Source organism: Chlorocebus sabaeus, chromosome 3 (assembly GCF_047675955.1).
Source record: "Chlorocebus sabaeus isolate Y175 chromosome 3, mChlSab1.0.hap1, whole genome shotgun sequence".
NCBI classification, from domain to species: Eukaryota; Metazoa; Chordata; class Mammalia; order Primates; family Cercopithecidae; genus Chlorocebus; species Chlorocebus sabaeus.
Window position 1 is genome coordinate 92,232,730 of NC_132906.1, and position 17,279 is coordinate 92,250,008.

General features: G+C 45.7%; 1 long non-coding RNA gene across 1 annotated transcript in view; it reads left to right on the forward strand.

Moving 5' to 3' along the window:
• LOC140711431 (uncharacterized) overlaps positions 1 to 17,155 on the forward strand; it is a 38,285-nt gene extending 21,130 nt beyond the window's left edge. The window contains exons 2-3 of the long non-coding RNA XR_012092621.1: positions 15,083 to 15,262; positions 16,311 to 17,155. This is a non-coding gene — a long non-coding RNA (uncharacterized lncRNA). The remainder of the gene's footprint in view (positions 1 to 15,082; positions 15,263 to 16,310) is intronic.
• The last annotated feature ends 124 nt before the right edge of the window (positions 17,156 to 17,279 follow it).

Here is a 17,279-nt window from a genome sequence, read left to right on the forward strand (position 1 = left end):
CAGCCATTTAATGTCTTTTTTAGTTTCCTTTGAGACTCCCTGCTTGACCCATGTGTTATTTAGAAGTGTACTGTTTCGTTACCAAGTGTTTGGAGATGTTCCTATTATCTTTTTGCTTTTGATTTCTAGTTTGATTTCATTATGGTCAAAGAAATATACCCTGTATGTTTTCGATTATTTTAAATTGTTGCAGCTTCTTTTATGGTCCAGGATATAGTCTAACCATGGACAATTGGAAAGAATGTGTGTTCTGCTGTTACTCTGTAAATGTCCGTTAGATCCTGTTGGTTGATGGTATTGTTTAATTCTTTTATTGTACCCTTGCTTATTTCTGTGTAATCATCCTATCAATTGTTGAGAGAGGGGTATTGAAGTCTACTATAATTATGGATTTGTCTATTTCTCCTTTCAGCTCCTTCAGGCATTGCTTCCCATATTTTGCAACTCTGTGGTTTGCTGCATATACATTTAGAATTACTATGTCTTCTTGATTCATTGACCCTCTTATTATTATATAATGTCCTCCTATACACCTTTCGTAATTTTCTTCTTCTTCTTCTTTTTTTTTTTTTTTTTTTTTGAGAAAGAGTCTTGCTCTGTCACCCAGGCTAGAGTGCAGTGGTACAATCACAGCTCACTGAAGCCTCAACCTCCTAGGCTCAAACAATTCCCTGTGTCAGCCTCACAAGTAGCTGGGACTACAGGCATGTGCCACCATGCCCAGCTAAATTTTTTTTATTTTTTGTAGAGGTGGGATCTCACTATGCTTCCCAGGCTGGTCTCCAACTTCTGGGCTCAAGCAATCCTCCCACCTTAGCCTGCCAAAGAGCTGGGATTGTAGGCATGAGCCACCAAGCCCAGACAGCAATTTCCTTTAAAATCACATATACAATTAGAACCACATCAGACTGTGTTACGATTTTTGCTTCAAACATCCAATGTAGTTTAGAAAACTCAAAAAGGGAAGGCAGGTCTGTCGCATTTGCCTTGATTTTTGCCCAGTGTGTTCTTGTTTCCTTGTGGGTGTTCCAGGATTCCTTTTATTAAACAACTATTTCTGTGGAGAGAACTTCCTCTAGCCATTACTTGGGGTCGCTTGGCCACTAACAAACTCTCCTGCCTTCCTTCATGTGAGAATGTTTTGATTTCTCTTTCATTTCTGGAGGGTATTTTTACTGGATCTAGGACACTGGATTCTTTTCTTCCAGCACTTGAAACCTGTTGCACCATTTCCTTCTGGCTTCCCAGGTTTCTGGTGAGAATTCTGCTGTTATTGGAACTGTTCTTCTCTTTTCCCTCTCCTTGATTTCAAGATTGTTCCCTTGTCTTAAGTTTCCAGAAGTTTAATTATGATGTGTCTTGGCATGGGTTTTTTTTGATTTATCATGTTTGGGTTCAGCCAACCTCTGGGTTTGTATGTTTTTAGCCAAATTTGGGATGTTTTCAGTCACTTTTTGAGTAGCTTTAAAGCTCCGCCCCGCTGTCTCCTCCCAGGACTCTGATCACTCAAATGTCATCTTTTTTTTATAGTCCCACAGGTTTCCAAGGTGCTGTTCATTTTTCTGTCTCTCTCTCTTTTTTTCCCCCAGTAGGTTTTTCTCCTTTTTTCAGATTGGGCAATTTCTATTTTTCTATCTTTAAGTTTGCTGATTCTTTCCTCTACCCCCAGCCCCTCTGTTCTGCTATTGAGTTCATAAATTACATTTTGAATTTTGGTTACTGGATCTTTCAGTTCTAAAATTTCTATCTGCTTCTTCTTTATAACTTCTATTTCTTTGCTGAGCCGAATGTTTCATTTATTTCAAAAAATCCTTTTCAGGGAGTCCAACCTCTGTCCTTCCAGAGCAGGCACCTGTTCATGGTTTTCTTCGTTAACATGCTGTGCTTCCTGGTCTGGGTGTGGTACGCGGCTGTCTGGCAAATGCCGTATGCTTGCACATCATGTTACGAGAGTCTGGATGTTAATGAAGCCTTGTCTTGTGGCTTCCCCTGACGCTGCTCCCTCAGGGCAAAGGGAGGGCACACAGGTGCCTCCCAAGGGGGGGTTACAAATCCAAGGTCCTCACCTGCGCTCTACTGACACCCAGGAAACGGCTCCCTGTTACTGTCCAGTGGGTGGCAGTTCCCAGCATGGTCTCCACCGACACTGCAGTGGGTTGGCTCATGACTGCCTGGCAGAGGTGACAGTCCCGGCTCCCCGCTCGGCCTTCTCTGAAGCCACCCCAGCAGGTCAGGGGTTGGGGTGGGGGTCTGGGGGCCTCACCGCAGCCTGGTGAGGGTGGAGGTCTCGAGGCCTCGGCCCACCTCTTGGCCGTCTCTGGCGCAGGTGGAGGTGGGGCCACGCGGTTTCCGCCGTGTTTGGCTGCGAGAGAACAATAATTGTCTGCGTTTTCTGTCCCGCTAGTGCCCTTTTCCTGGGGCTTCGGTTTCAGAGCTGGCTTTCAGGGGCTCTTATTGACTGTGTCCCTTGGCCTCTCTGGATTGCTGCTGCTTCAACACCAACTCTGGGATTCAAGGAGCAAAGAGAAAACCCAGAGCAGTCGCCAGCACATCCTGGACCGGCCCCAGAGTGCTGGCAGCTGCCTTCTCCTTTCCAGCTTCCAGGGCCTGGTTGTCTGTGGAGTGCCTTGCCGAGGAGGCTTGCAGGTGGACTCGGTGGAACCCCTTCATCTTCGGCCACCGTGACTTTCTGAGATAGATGCTATTATCTATGTGTGCTGGGGCCACTGTGACAAAGTCCCATAGGCTGCGTGACTTAAAACCAAGAAATCTATTGTCCCGCAGGTCTGAAATCAAGGCAGCAGCAGGGCCGTGCTCCCTCTGAAGCCTGCAGGGGAATTCCACGCCTCTTTCTAGTCCTGGTGGCTCCTGGTCATGCTCCCAGCCTGTAGCACACTCCTCCGCTGTCCACCTTCACATCTGCCTTCTCGCGGTCTCCACGCCTGCTTCTCCCCTGTCTGCACCCTCTCACCAGCTCCTCCTGTAAGGACATGTGGGGTCAGGGGCTCACCCACCCCAGCATGACCTCAGCTTCACCAGTCACATCTGCAACGAGCTAATCTCCAAACAAGGCCACATTCGGAGGTCCTAGAGGCTTGGATATCACGCATCATGCTAAAAGGTGGTAGAGCTGGGATCTGAGGGCAGACCTTCCCTGCTCCTGATCCAGTTAGTCTATCCCACTTAACACCTCTGGGACTCACCTTCCTCAACCAAATAATTTTCTAAAATGTTAATTAATTAAGCGAAGGGAGGTTTTGGAGGCCACACCAATGGATGAGTATTACAGACTGATGTTTCTTTCTTTTGGTTAACTCCGTTTTTGTATGCACATCAGAGCTGATTTACCACAGCGATTTAGTTAGGTCAAGGATCAACATTTCACTGCAGGAGTTTGCAAACCCCAAGCCACAGCACACGCGTGGACCGGGTGGGAAGATTCATCGTGATGAGACCTTCTCCATCCACCTCTCATCGCACCATTGTCTTACGGCCTGTGTTTTTTTCTTTTTTTGATTTATCGTGTTTGAGTTCAGCCAACCTCTGGGTGTGTAGGTGGGAGGATCACTTCAGCCCTGGAGGCAGAGGTTGCAGTGAGCCAAGATCGCACCACTGCACTCAAGCATATGCAACAGAGCAAAACCCTCTCTCAAAAACAACAACAACAACAAAGAAGTACTTTCATATGCTACAACATGGATGAACCCTGGAAGCATTATGCTACATGGAAGAAGTGTGACACAAAGGTCACATGTTGGTTCTAAATTTGTAAAGAAAAACGTGTACACACACACACACACACAGGCATCTGACACCTTTCTCAAGTATGAGAACAATGCAATTCACACATCTTCCAGGCTCTCAAATTATGTTTGCAGTTGCAGTGAAAGGCTTCAACAGTGTTAGGACACTCTTCAGTAGAGATGAGAAAAGTAAGAATTTGTGAGCTAGCTACAGAATCTGTGGCTGGAACAAAGTGTTGATTCTCCTTGCAAAAGTAAAACGCCTCTGATATGGTTTGGATGTCCCCCGCAAATCTCATGTTGAGATGTAATCCCCAGTGTGGGAGGTGGGACCTGGTAGGAGGTGTTTGGGTTACAAAGCAGAGCGCTCATGGCTTGGTGCTGTCCTCATGATAGCATGCTCTCAATATCTGGCTGTTGCAAACTGTGTGAGTGCCCCCCCACTCCGCCCACCCGTCCCTGACCCTGGCTCGCTCGCTTTCTTGCTCTTGCTTTTCCACATGTGACATGTCTGCTTTCTCTTCACCTTCCACCATGATTGGAAGCTTCCTGAGGCCTCCCTAGAAGATATGGGCTCTATGCTTCTTGTACAGCTTGCAGAACCATGAGCCAATTAAACCTCTTTTCTTATAAATTATCCAGCCTGAGGTATTCCTTTTTTTTTTTTTTCCTTTTTTTTTTGAGACGGAGTCTCGCTCTGTCGCCCAGGCTGGAGCGCAGTGGCCAGATCTCAGCTCACTGCAAGCTCCGCCTCCTGGGTCTACACCATTCTCCTGCCTCAGCCTCCCAAGTAGCTGGGACTACAGGCGCCCGCCACCTTGCCCGGCTAGTTTTTTTGTATTTTTTTAGTAGAGACGGGGTTTCACCGTGTTAGCCAGGCTGGTCTCGATCTCCTGACCTCGTGATCCGCCCGTCTCGGCCTCCCAAAGTGCTGGGATTACAGGCTTGAGCCACCGCGCTGAGGTATTTCTTTATAGCAATGTAAGCATAGGCTAATACAGCTTTCATAAGGGTCAAATTCATCATCATGGCACCACTTGGAAAATGTCTGAGAAGCCCCCAGGCCTGTTTAGGCAGGCAGTTAGAAAGGTAAGAAGTAAGTCGTGGAGTGAAAGGGAAGACACCGAGTTCCTGTAGGTATATGGGTCTGTGTAGGGCTCTCTATTCAGTTCAGTTTGTATACCTGTCTTCTCGGCAATGACACACTCTTTTAATGGCTATAGCTTGATAACAGCTCTTAGCAGCAAGTAGGGCAAGTCCACTCATACTGTTTTCTTAATTTTAGAACATTGTCATCACTCCTAAAAGAAACCATGAGCAGCGACTGCCTCCCAGCCCTAGGCAACAACTCATCAGCGTTGTTTCTATACATTGCCTATTCTGGATACTTCACAAAAACTGAACCAACATGTGACTTTTGTGTCACACTTCTTCCATGTGGCATAATGCTTCCAGGGTTCATCCATGTTGTAGCATATGAAAGTACTTCTTTGTTGTTGTTGTTTTTGAGAGAGGGTTTTGCTCTGTTGCATACGCTTGAGTGCAGTGGCGCGATCTCGGCTCACTGCAACCTCTGCCTCCAGGGCTGAAGTGATTCTCCCACCTCAGCCTCCCTAGTAGCTGGGACCACAGGTGTGCGCTCCCATGTTCAGCTAGTTTTTGTATTCTTTGCAGAGATGGGGTTTCACCATGTTGCATAGGCTGGTCTCAAACTCCTGAGCTCAAGTGAGCTCAATGCTTAGTTTGGGTCCAAATGGATTTACCTCCAGACCTGGAGGCAAAACTAGCCTTCCTGCTTCAAGTAGCAGAATTCTATCTATACCAGTCAGTGTGAAGGTTCTGGCTGGCCCCCCGGAGCTGTTCTTCCTCCTTTCTCGGGACTCCACTGGGCTAACATGTGTGGCTCTGGGCACCTGAGTTGTGTTTCCTGGACCCACCAGATCTAAGCGGGTCAACATCAGAAACTGTGCTTGTTCATGTGTTTATCCTCAGCATCTTGCAGATGATCTGTGCATATGAAGCATGGTTACATATTTGTTGAACTGAATTCAATAGCCTTCATTATATTGATTCTGCCTCTCAGATGTCTAATTAAATCTATACCCATAACCATATCATGATGGTCCAGATTAGAAACGTCATCAGGCGCCAAGTCTGCTACCTAGAGTGTCTCTTAATTTCCGCAGATGCAGAGCTGCAAATTTTTCTTGCTCTACTGAGCACTCCTACGTTTGATTTATTCATCTGGCATTTTGAGGTGAAGACAAGACAGTGTTATTGTTTGCTCTCTGTGCTTTTCTTTAAAATGTTTCTTTGCTGGCTGGGTGTGGTGGTTCATGCCTGTCATCACAGCACTTTGGAAGGCCGAGGCAGGCTTGCTTGAGGTCAGGAGTTCAAGACCAGTCTGGGCAACATAGTGAGACCCTATCTCTTCAAATCAAATAAAATAGGTCGGGTGCCGTGGCTCATGCCCATAATCCCAGCACCCTGGGAGGCCGAGGTAGGCAGATCACCTGAAGTTGGGAGTTCGAGATCAGTCTGACCAACATGGAGAAACTCTACTACAAATACAAAAATTAGCCAGGTGTGGTGGTATATGCCTATAATCCCAGCTACTTGGGAGGCTGAGGCAGGAGAATCGCTTGAACCTGGGAGGCAGCGGCTGCGGTGAGCCGAGATCATGCCATTGCACTCCAGCCTGGGCAACAAGAGTGACACTCTGTCTCAAATAAATAAATAAATAAAATAAACAAGTAAAATAAAATAGCCAGGAATGGTGGAGTGCCATCTGTGGTCCCAGCTACTTGGGAGGCTCAGTGGGAGGATGGCCTGAGCCCTGGAGGTCAAGGCTGCAGTGAGCCAAGATCACACCACTACACTCCAGCCTGGGTGACATAGTGAGATCCTATTTCTCAAAAAAACAAATAAAATAAAAATATTTATTTGTGATCCATCTAAACCTATATGAATTTCTGTACTCTTATTTATGTTTTCTTTTGTTTTTACTTTTGTGTATTTATTTATTTATTTATTTATTTTTAAAAACGAGGCCTCATTCTGTCGCCCAGGCTGGAGTGCAGTCACTGCAGCTTCAAACTCCTGGGTGCAGGCAATCCTACAGTTTCAGCCTCTGGAGTAGCTGGGACTAAGGCGCATGCTACCACACTCAGCTAACTTTTAAAATTTTCTTGTAGTGATGGGATGTCACTATATTGCCTAGGCTGGTCTCTAAATCCTGGCCTCGAGTGATCCTCCTGCCTTGGCCTCCCAAAGTGCTGGGATTACAGGCATGAGCCATCATGCTCAGTTTATTCATGTTTCTAATTGTCCTCCCGTCTTCTAGAGGGAAGTTAATAAAACTTTGATATTTGAATTTTTACTTAATGATTCATGTGGCATACTGAGTATGAAAATGATCTTCCTCCCTAAAATCCATCATTTTTTCTCTCCACGAAAGTTTAACTATGCCAAATACTGTTTTGAATTTCATAGTTCCATATCCCCTAAGCAGAACCCAGTCTGACTTCTCTTTTTTTTCCCCTGCCTCTGAGTCAACTATGAGAAATGATTCTGACTCATAAAATTAATATATCTATAAAACAAATGGCAGTTGTAGCCCCCTCCTGAAGATGACTCCTTGGGTTTCCACACTTTTTGGATTGGACTTGAATTCCTTGACATCATTTCCACGGCCTCCTGCGGTTTTGCCCCACATATGCCTCAGACCCGTGCAAATCAAGTCCTGGATTTCCTGGCTGTTTTTACTCTAACACAGAATATAAATGTGCATGTTAGACATAAGCCCTTATCAATGCCCAGTGTTATTACTTCGGTCAAGAAGGAAAGATTGAACGAAACAATGGAGAATCAACAATCCCAGGTTGGGCGTGGTGGCTCACACCTGTAATGCCACCACTCTGGGAGGTCGAGGCGGGCAGATCACCTGAGGTCAGGAGTTCAAGACCAGCCTGGCCAACATGGCAAAACCCCATCTCTATTAAAAAATACAAAAATCAGCTGGGCGTGGTGGTACATGCCTGTAATCCCAGCTACTCAGGAAGCTGAGACAGGAGAATTGCTTGAATCCCGGGAGGTGGAGGTTGCAGTGAGCCAAGATCGCACCCCTGCACTCCAGCCTGGGTGACAGAGTGAAACTCCTTCCAAAAAAAAAATCCCCAAAGGTCTATGATCCTTTCATTAATAAGATAGAATCCCATAATTCTTTATTGATTTAAATGTTATCTTCATCAGAAGTTATGTTTGAAAGATCAGACCTAAATACAAACCATCTGATAATGATAGCTCTGGGCTAAGCTGCGGGGTTCGCGGAACCGAATGTCATCTGAAGGAACTCAAGTTGGGGACATTTCCCAACACAGTGATCCTAGAGACAGTAGAGGGCACTACAGGCAAATATTAAACTAAAAAGTAAATGTCCCATCAGGAAACTTAACCTGGAGTATTAGGTGTCGTAGGTAACACAATGCTGTAAAATTTCTCATGCTCAAAGCTGAGTGAGTGTTTTTTGATTAAGTTCTTAATGTTCTAGAGCTCTACTATTCAATATGGCAGACACCAACCACATATGTGTATTTAAATTTAAATGAAAGAAAATGTAATAAAATTTAAAATTCAGCTCTTCAGTTGTAAGCCACATTTCTCGTGCTCACTAGATACGTGGCTAGTGGCTACCATATAGGACGGTGCGGGCATAAAACATTTCTGTCATCACAGAAAGTTCTAGTAGAGAGCACTGCTGAAGTCTCAGTTTCCATTATATATCACAATAGAAGGGGATTAGAATATGCCAACTCAAGATATGCCACTTTGGCGTAAAGATGATTTTGAACTGGAAGGCAATTGAGAAAAAGTAGACACAAGAAAGGCTCTTTGCCCTCCCCTCTCTGCCTAAAAGCTGGGCATAAATTTCTCTCATGAGGGTGTCCCCATCTCTCATACCAGGAAGGGAAGAACAGCGTTATCAATGACGATGGAGAGAGCACCAGGATGCATCTGCATAAACTAGCTTTTTACTAAATAACCCTTCCCTTCTGTTTGTTTTCCTCATATGCTCACCTTTCCACAGCAATTTATAGCCCTTTGTTAAAAGGGCATAGAACCCCAGCCCCATGGTTTTTGTTGTTTGTTTTTTTGTTGTTTTTTGTTTTGTTTTGTTTTGTTTTTGTTTTTTGTGTTTTTTTGAGACAGAGTCTTGCTCTGTCGCCCAGGCTGAAGTGCAGTGGCACGATCTTGGCTCACTGCAACCTCTGCCTCCTGGGTTCGAGCAATTCTCCTGCCTCAGTCTCCTGAGTAGCTGGGATTACAGGTGTATGCCACCACGCCTGGCTGATTTTTGTATTTTCAGTGGAGATGGGATTTCACCATGTTGGCCAGGCTGGTCTCAAGCTCCTGACCTGAGGTGATCTGCCCTCCTCAGACTCACAAAGTGCTGGGATTACAGGTGTGAGCCACCGTGCCCGGCTCCCAGCCCCATGTTTAACTGCTCCTGTGCATCCTCATCTCTTTCCTGTGAAGTCCTCCATGCACACAAAAAATTAAAACATATTAAAATATTAACATGAAGGTCAGGTGCAGTGGCAGTTTGATGTAGGAGAAAATGAGTAAGAATACCCCGACAGCACCACATGCACGTGTGAGGAACATGGGAAGGGCCGTGGTCATCTGAGATGCTGATAACGAGCTTGCTCCCCGGCCCCAGCACGGTGACAGTGACGTGTGGAGCTGCAGTGGGAGTGCAGTTGCAGAGGCAGCTCTGTGCTCCTCCATGGGCCCTGCCTGTGTCTCCCCCACCGCCTCTGAGGGTGCTGCCTCTGCTGCAACTGACAGCTGAGAGAGAAGGCTGAGGAGAGAAGCATCCCAGTCACGGCCAAGCAGATCCATAACTGCATCAACATTTTCGCTGATCATTTGTGCTTTTGAAAAAGATGCTGAATCATGGCAATCACTCAGAAAATAGATGACTTAATTTTTATGGGTAACAACATGTACCTTTGTGCTTCTGCCTTTCAAAAAAGCCCCCAGGGGAACGAAGTCTACCCAAGCCAGACCGGTTTTTCCTTAAGTCTGAAAGATAAAGTTTGCCTGATCCTGTAAATAAATTTTGTTTTTTCCTCTGGCTGTATCCAGCAACCATATTCCTCTTCATCGTAAAGCTGAAAATGATGGGTAAGGTGTGACAACGAAGACCTTGTCTCCCGGTTTTCACTAGGCAGGAAAAGCAGCACCTCCCACCAACGTAATTAAATTAACAAGAATGCAATTATTTGTCAGTGTTTTGCTAATTCCAGTCCCTTTGTGCTTACTCAATGTTTGGTTTCTTTTCTTCAGTAATTCCCCTTAATTCTGAAAAACTACAGTCACACTCATGGAGACAGAGAGTGAAACTGTGGGACCAGGGACTGGGGGAGGGAAGAACCAGGGAGTCGGTGTTTTACAGGTACAGGGTTTCTGATTAAAATAATGAAAAGTTCTAGAGGTGGACGGTGGTGATGGTTGCACAACAGCGTGAAGGCAGTTCATGCCACTGAACTGTATGTACACTTAAAACTGATTAAAATGCTGACATTTATCTTATGTATATTTTACCACAATAATAAAATAATTTTAAAAAATCAGTCTGGGTGCAGTGGCTCATGCCTGTAATCCTAGAACTTTGGGAGGTCGAGGTGGGAGGATTGCTTGAGGCCAAGAGTTCAAGACCAGTCCAGTCAACATAGAAAGACCCCGTCTCTAAATTAAAAAAAAAAAATCAAACTGCACTAAATAGACCGAAAGGCTATTTTGTACAAGAAAACGCGCTCAAAAGACATTGAGCAGGTTCGGGTGCCTTCCCTGCCAGGCCCTGAGAACCAGGTGGGGCAGATCTGGTTTGCAGCTCTCCACTCGGGGAGCCGACACCTGCCAGGGCACATGCTCCGCGGTTCTGCTGAATCAAGCTGCAGCCAAGCGTTTCCCCAGGTTTGTCCTTGTCTAAAACTATGAGAAACCTGGAGATCATGGGCCTGCAAATAAATACGTAAGAGGCGTCCCACGTGACAGGAGAGGTGGCCTGGCAGAAACGTGGACAGGGAAAATGCAGAGAAATTCTGTTGAGAACCAAAACGCTTAGACCAAGCTTGTCCAACCTGAGGCCCATGGGCCACATGTGGCCCAGGAGGGCTTTGAATGAGGCCCAACACAAATTCATAAACTTTCTTAAAACGTTCTGAGTTTTTTAGCTCATCAGCTGTCTTTTGTGTTAGTGCATTTTATGTGTGGCCCGAGACAATTCTTCCAATGGGGCCCCCAGAGCCAAAAGATCAGACACCCCTGGCTTAGACAAAAGGAGCAAAGCAAGGCCAGAAAGAGGTCGCTCAGGGTCCCCCTTCCTGAGCAGGCTCCTGGCATGCCATGTCTCGCCATAAACTCGGCCCCAGAGATCAATTTTGGGAACTTGGCCTGAACCATTTCTGTGGAGGGCATCTTCCCACAGGCCGTGGGAAAGGACTGACAGGAACTCCTGAGCACCGCGGAAAACAGAAAACGTAAGCAGGATCCCCAGAGGGGCCAGGGTTTTAGGTCCAGCGTGCTCAGGAACTTTGAGAATGTGGCCTCAGGCCGGGTACACAGAGCACAGCTCGGGGGAGACTGGGCTGGGATTAGGAGAAGGTTCTGGAGACAGAGCTGGACTTCCATCACGAACCCACGGACCTCACCACCAGCTACCCACTCCCTGGGATGAGAAGATGCTACTTTTGCTTTTAATTTTGTGTTATGCCTGGTCACACATGTCCTCTCTTATCTGTGATCGAATGGCTCATGTTTAGTCTATGTGACCTCTGCTTGGATATAGCAAGATCAAGTTTCAATCACAAAGAAAATGTAAGTTCTACCATCTGTTTCTGAATATTGTTCCTGAAGAATGAGGTGCCAGGCCTTTCACACAGAGACTGAAGCTGAGGGGCCAACCAGCACCAGACCTACCTCACAGCCTGGAGCAGGCGGAAGCCACACACAGGACTGGCCGCGGGAGGAACAATGAGAGCTTGAGTCATAACATTCGGAGCAAGAAAGGCCCCGGATACCAAACCCCGCCTCCTAACTTTACACATGAGAAAGCAGAGGGAGGCTGAGAGGGGAGGATCGCTTGAGCCCAGGAGTTTGAGGTTACAGTGAGCTTTGATTCCCCCTCTGGACTCCAGCCAGGGGTGACAGAGTGAGACCCTGTCTCAAAAAAGAAAGAAAAAATAAGAAAAATAATCACATATCCCTTTTGTTAGCAGAGCGTAAACTAAAACCCACAGCCCCCAATTCCTAGTTGGACCTTCTTTCCTCTACCCCAGACCTCACCTGTCGGATTTTTGTTTGGGGTGCTATCTGCCTATCTACTTTTTCTTTATTCTTTCTTTTTTTTTGAGACAGAGTCTCACTCGGTCGACCAGGTTGGAGTGCAGTGGCATGATCTCAGCTCACTGCAGCCTCCACCTCCCAGGTTTAAGTGATTCTCCCGCCTCAGCCTCCTGAGTAGCTGGGACTACAGGCATCCGCCACCATGCCTGGCTAATTTTTGTATTTTTAGTAGATATGGGTTTCAGCATGTTGGCCAGGGTGGTTTCAAACTCCTGATCTCAGGTGATCCACCTGCCTCGGCCTCCCAAAGCGCTGGGATTACAGGCATGAGCCACTGTACTCAGTCTTCTGCTTTTTTATCCCTTTTTCACCCTTGGTGGCTGTATTGGAGAGGCTTCTCCAGAAAAACAGAACCAGTAGGGTGTGTGTGCATGCAAGTGCATGTGTGTGTGCATGTGTTGAGAAAGATTTAAGGAACTGGCTCATGCAATCATGCAGGCTGGCAAATGCACAGTCTGTAGGGCAGAGGCCAGGCTGGGGACCAGGGAGCCTGAAGCAGTCTGCAGCCAGAGCTCCCTGCTTCTAAGGAAAAGTGGTTCTTTTCTCTTAAGACCTTCAGCGGATTGGATGAGGCCCACCCCATTGTGAAGGATAATTTGCTTTACTCAAAGTCGACTGATTTAAATGTTAATCTCATCTTAAAAATGCCTTCACAGCAATTTTCATATGTGTCTGGCCAAATACCTGGTTGCTGTGTCCCAGACAAATTGACACATAGGATTAACCATTACAGCAGGAAGCCCTCCTTCCCTCCCGCCCAGCCAGCCCCAGGGCTTTTACCCTCCAGTGTCCTTTGCCCCAGCAATAGCTGGCTTTGCAAAGGGGAAGAGTACTCCCCTCCCAGGAGTCGGTGCACTTTGAGAGAAGAGCAAGATTTTAAAATACAGCTTCAGAAACAGTAGCTATGAAACTGCAGCAAATGCGAGTATTTCCCTGTTGCTTTGTTGCTTTGGGTTCGTTTTGTTTTTACCTCAAAATCAAACTTGCAGCCGGGAGTGGTAGCTCATGCCTGAAATCCCAGCACTTTGGGAGGCTGAGGCAGGACGATCCTTTGAGGCTAGGAGTTTGAGACCAGCCTGGGAAACATAGCAAGCCCCTTGTCTCTAAAAAATAAAAGCAGTTAAAAATTAACCAGGCATGGTGGCACATGCCTGCAATTGAAGCTACTCAAGAAGCTGAGGCAGGAGGATCGCTTCAACCTGGGAGACGAAGGTTGCAGTAAGCCAAGATTGTGCCACTGCATTCCAGCCTGGGTGACAGAGTCAGGCTCTGTCTTAGAAAAAAAACTTTTTTAAAAATTGTTTTTAATGGAAGTTTTAAAAAAGGAAATCATTTATAATAGTCCTTTGTTAAAACAAAGCTTCCTTGAAGTATCGATTTGCTCTCAATAAAATTAATTGAATTTTTGCTTTTTATAATAATTCTATAATCTGTTTCTGACTTTTCTCTCTTGAGAAGGCCTGAGATGATAACTCTCTCCTTCAGCTTTTGTGTCAGCTCTTGTAACTTTTTTCCTCTGGTTTCGATTTGACTGTTATGGCCTAAGGCTGAAATGTTTTATCTTGAAGGTCAAAACAGAAAACATTGTTTTCCTCCATTCTGTACTCTAGGCTTTTTTTTTTTGATATGTCTAAATTTTCTGTGTAATCAAGAAACTTCTCATGCTGTTCCTAAGAGTCGTGTATTCCCCTGGTATACTCATAACCTTGAACACACTCTTCCTGTGTCTGATTAAATTCCAGTACTTTTTCATCAAACTTGACTTCCAGGTTATCTAAGTGCGCTTCTCATAAGGAGAAGCAGTCACTGCAGAAGATTTTTCTTTGCTTTTTTGGTAACTGGCTTAAGAGACAAGATTTTATAATTCTGATGCTGTCTTTATTAGGTTTTTGAATGCAAAAACTGAGATGTCAAAGGGTCAAGGTTTTTACATCCATATTACCTTCTGTATTGTCTTTCAAGTCTTTTGATTATTACTTTTGTTAAGTAAGTAACTGTTATTTTACAATAACCTGTGCTTCTGTTTGGATCAGATGTTTTGAGCCTTTTAACATCTTTAATAAACGTCCCTCAAAATCAAAATCCTAAATTAAGTCTCTGAAGTAGTCTTATTGCTGGGCTTATTAAAACTATAAAAATTGGCCGGGCGCGGTGGCTCAAGCTTGTAATCCCAGCACTTTGGGAGGCCGAGACGGGCGGATCACGAGGTCAGGAGATCGAGACCATCCTGGCTAACACGGTGAAACCCCGTCTCTACTAAAAAGTACAAAAAACTAGCCGGGCGAGGTGGCGGGCACCTGTAGTCCCAGCTACTCTGGAGGCTGAGGCAGGAGAATGGCGTAAACCCGGGAGGTGGAGCTTGCAGTGAGCTGAGATCCGGCCACTGCACTCCAGCCTGGGCGACAGAGCCAGACTCCGTCTCAAAAAAAAAAAAAAAAAAAAACTATAAAAATTAATTGCTGCAAGGTTGTAGAACCTTTTTTTTTTTTTTTGAGATGGAGTCTCACCCTGTCGCTCAGCCTGGAGTGCAATGGCGAGATCCCGGCTCATTGCAACCTCCAGCTCCCGGGTTCAAGTGATTCTCCTGCCTTAGCCTCCCGAGTAGCTGGGATTACAGGCACGTGCCACCATGTTCCGGCTAATTTTTTGTATCTTTAGTAGAGACAGGGTTTCACCATATTGGCCAGGCTGGTCTTGAACTCCTGACCTATGATCCGCCCACCTCAGCCTCCAAAGTGCTGGGATTACAGGCACGAGCCGCCACGCCCAGCTGTAGAACCTTTTTACAGCTTCCAGTCAGACCATGAGCTCCAATATCACCACTTCTGGCCTGATAATTACATTTACTGGAAGCAAATCAGCTGAAGAACTCCCTTAGCCCCTTGAGAGAGTACTTATCGGGTCTATTAACTAATTTTTGTGCTGTTAAGTTGCAGGGCCTTGACTCCTGGGTACACATATCACATCTAAAGAAGGCACTGACTCCTACCAGAAACTGACACCAAACTGAAGTTGACCAAAGCCTCACCTTTGGACCCGGGCAAAGATGACACTCAAAGTAAACTGCTTTCATAAAACACAAGGACGGGCCTGTATTCAAAAACATTAAGGTTCATTTAATAATTTTGCCTTTATTTGAAATAATGTAACTTATTCTGTGCCTAGATACTAAATAATTTAAAGGTTTAATTTTTTTCTATCATTTGCAAAACTAGGCAGGGCTTGCGACCTTTTTATTTAAAATATTGTTAGTTCCTTGTGTTTGTTGTACTTCCAGAATTTGAACTATACAGTCCCTCCAGACCCAGCATGAGATTGTAAGGGCCAATTCTGAGGAGCAAAATTAATTCAGATCCTCCAAAGCAAGGACGGGCACAGAGATGCCTCAGCAGCGTAACAGAATGCTTGTGTTTTGTATAGCTAATTGCTACAAACAGATTATGGTGGCTCAATGCACATCATTTATAAATAAGTCAATTTTGTTACCTTGTCTTTTGGCTTTTGGTTTTTGGGTCTTATGTTGCTTAAAAGAGATTTGAAGGCTAATGAATGCCTGCTCACTTCCATTCCATTGGCTTAGACTATTTAATTGGCTGTAAGTCTTTTGACTGTAAGTCCCTTAGCCTTAGGGGTCCCACTAAAGGACTTGATAGACCTGGCGCAGGTAGCACACCACCCTGGCATCAATATGGGACAAAATAAAAGCTTGGCCATTGACACTGCCTCTGGCATATCTTGACAAAAAAGGCAGACTATAAACTAAAAAACATCCTCAGCCTCCCCAGTAGAATGGACAATCCCCTCTTGCCCAAAGGGGATCCAGAAAAAAAAAAAAAAAGAACCTGAAAAACTAGTTCAGGCTATGATGGGAAGCCGGGCATCAGACATGCCTCACTCTACCTTCCCCCATGCCTTGGAATTCAAGCACAACTGACCAGGCAAAATGCCTTTGCACCCTTGAAAAGAAAAACCCTCCTGCTGATTTTATGTGGAATGCTGTTAAGGCTGCTGTACCTTCTAGTACCTGGGGTTTTTTTTGTTTTTTGTTTTTGTTTTTTTTTTTACCACTTTTGGGCCCATTAAGGGTGAACTCATCATTGTTAATATTTGGCCCATGCATATTCAACTTGCTTGTAAAGTGCCTGTCTCTGGTTGCAGCAGATCCCGGTAAAGGTGATCTTCAAGCTAGGGTTCCAGCCGCTTCCTGTCTTGGAATCAGACTCTCCTGCTGTGCCCTGGGGACCCTCAGATCAGGCAGCCGGAGATTCCCATGCCCTCGGTGGGCAGGGCCAGCGCTCTTAAATCAGCAGGAAGATGACACAGAAGACTGACCTCCTCCCTCATCTCCCGCAAGAAGAAGGGATGGAATGGCTGAGCACGGTGACTCACGTCTGTAATCCCAGCACTTTGGGGAGGCCAAGGTGGGCAGATCGCCTGAGCTCAAGAGTTTGAGACCAGTCTGCACAACGTGGCAGAACCCCATCTCTACCAAAAATACAAAAATCAGCCGGGCGTGGTAGCATACACCTGTGGTCCCAGACACTCAGGAAGCTGAAGTGGGAGGATCGCTGGAGCCTGGGAAGGGGAGGCTGCAGTGAGCCATGATTATGCCACTGCATCCCAGCCTGGGTGACAGAGTGAGACCCTGTCTCAAAAAAATAAAGAAAGAAAATAAATAAAAGAAGAAGGGATGGAAATCTCTGAGGGGGGAAATGAGATGGGAATAGCACTGGGTGGTCATAGGAGGATGGAAAAAACCCAAACAACAGCTAGAATAAGAACGAGGCAAAGAAACCACAGGTTAACAGAAAACCCAAAAATAAGGGAGAGAAAATGGTGAAATCCTGGTCAGGGTGATACGTCCATGATCCTGGGAAAACTCGAATAAGGGGAAAAGTCTGTGGTAGCAGGGGAGGGAGTCCCTGAAATCACTCCTTTTCCAGAATATCTTACGATTATTCTGCCCCCTAATTTAAAAACACCCATAAAATTAGAAACTCAAACTCTGATGTGAGTGACTCACTCTGCTGAGCACGTCCACAATTCTCTCTTCTGTGTGTGCTTTCGCTTTGCGATAAAAGCTGCTTGCCTTTTGTTTCATTCTGATGTGTCCCTGAATTCTTTCTC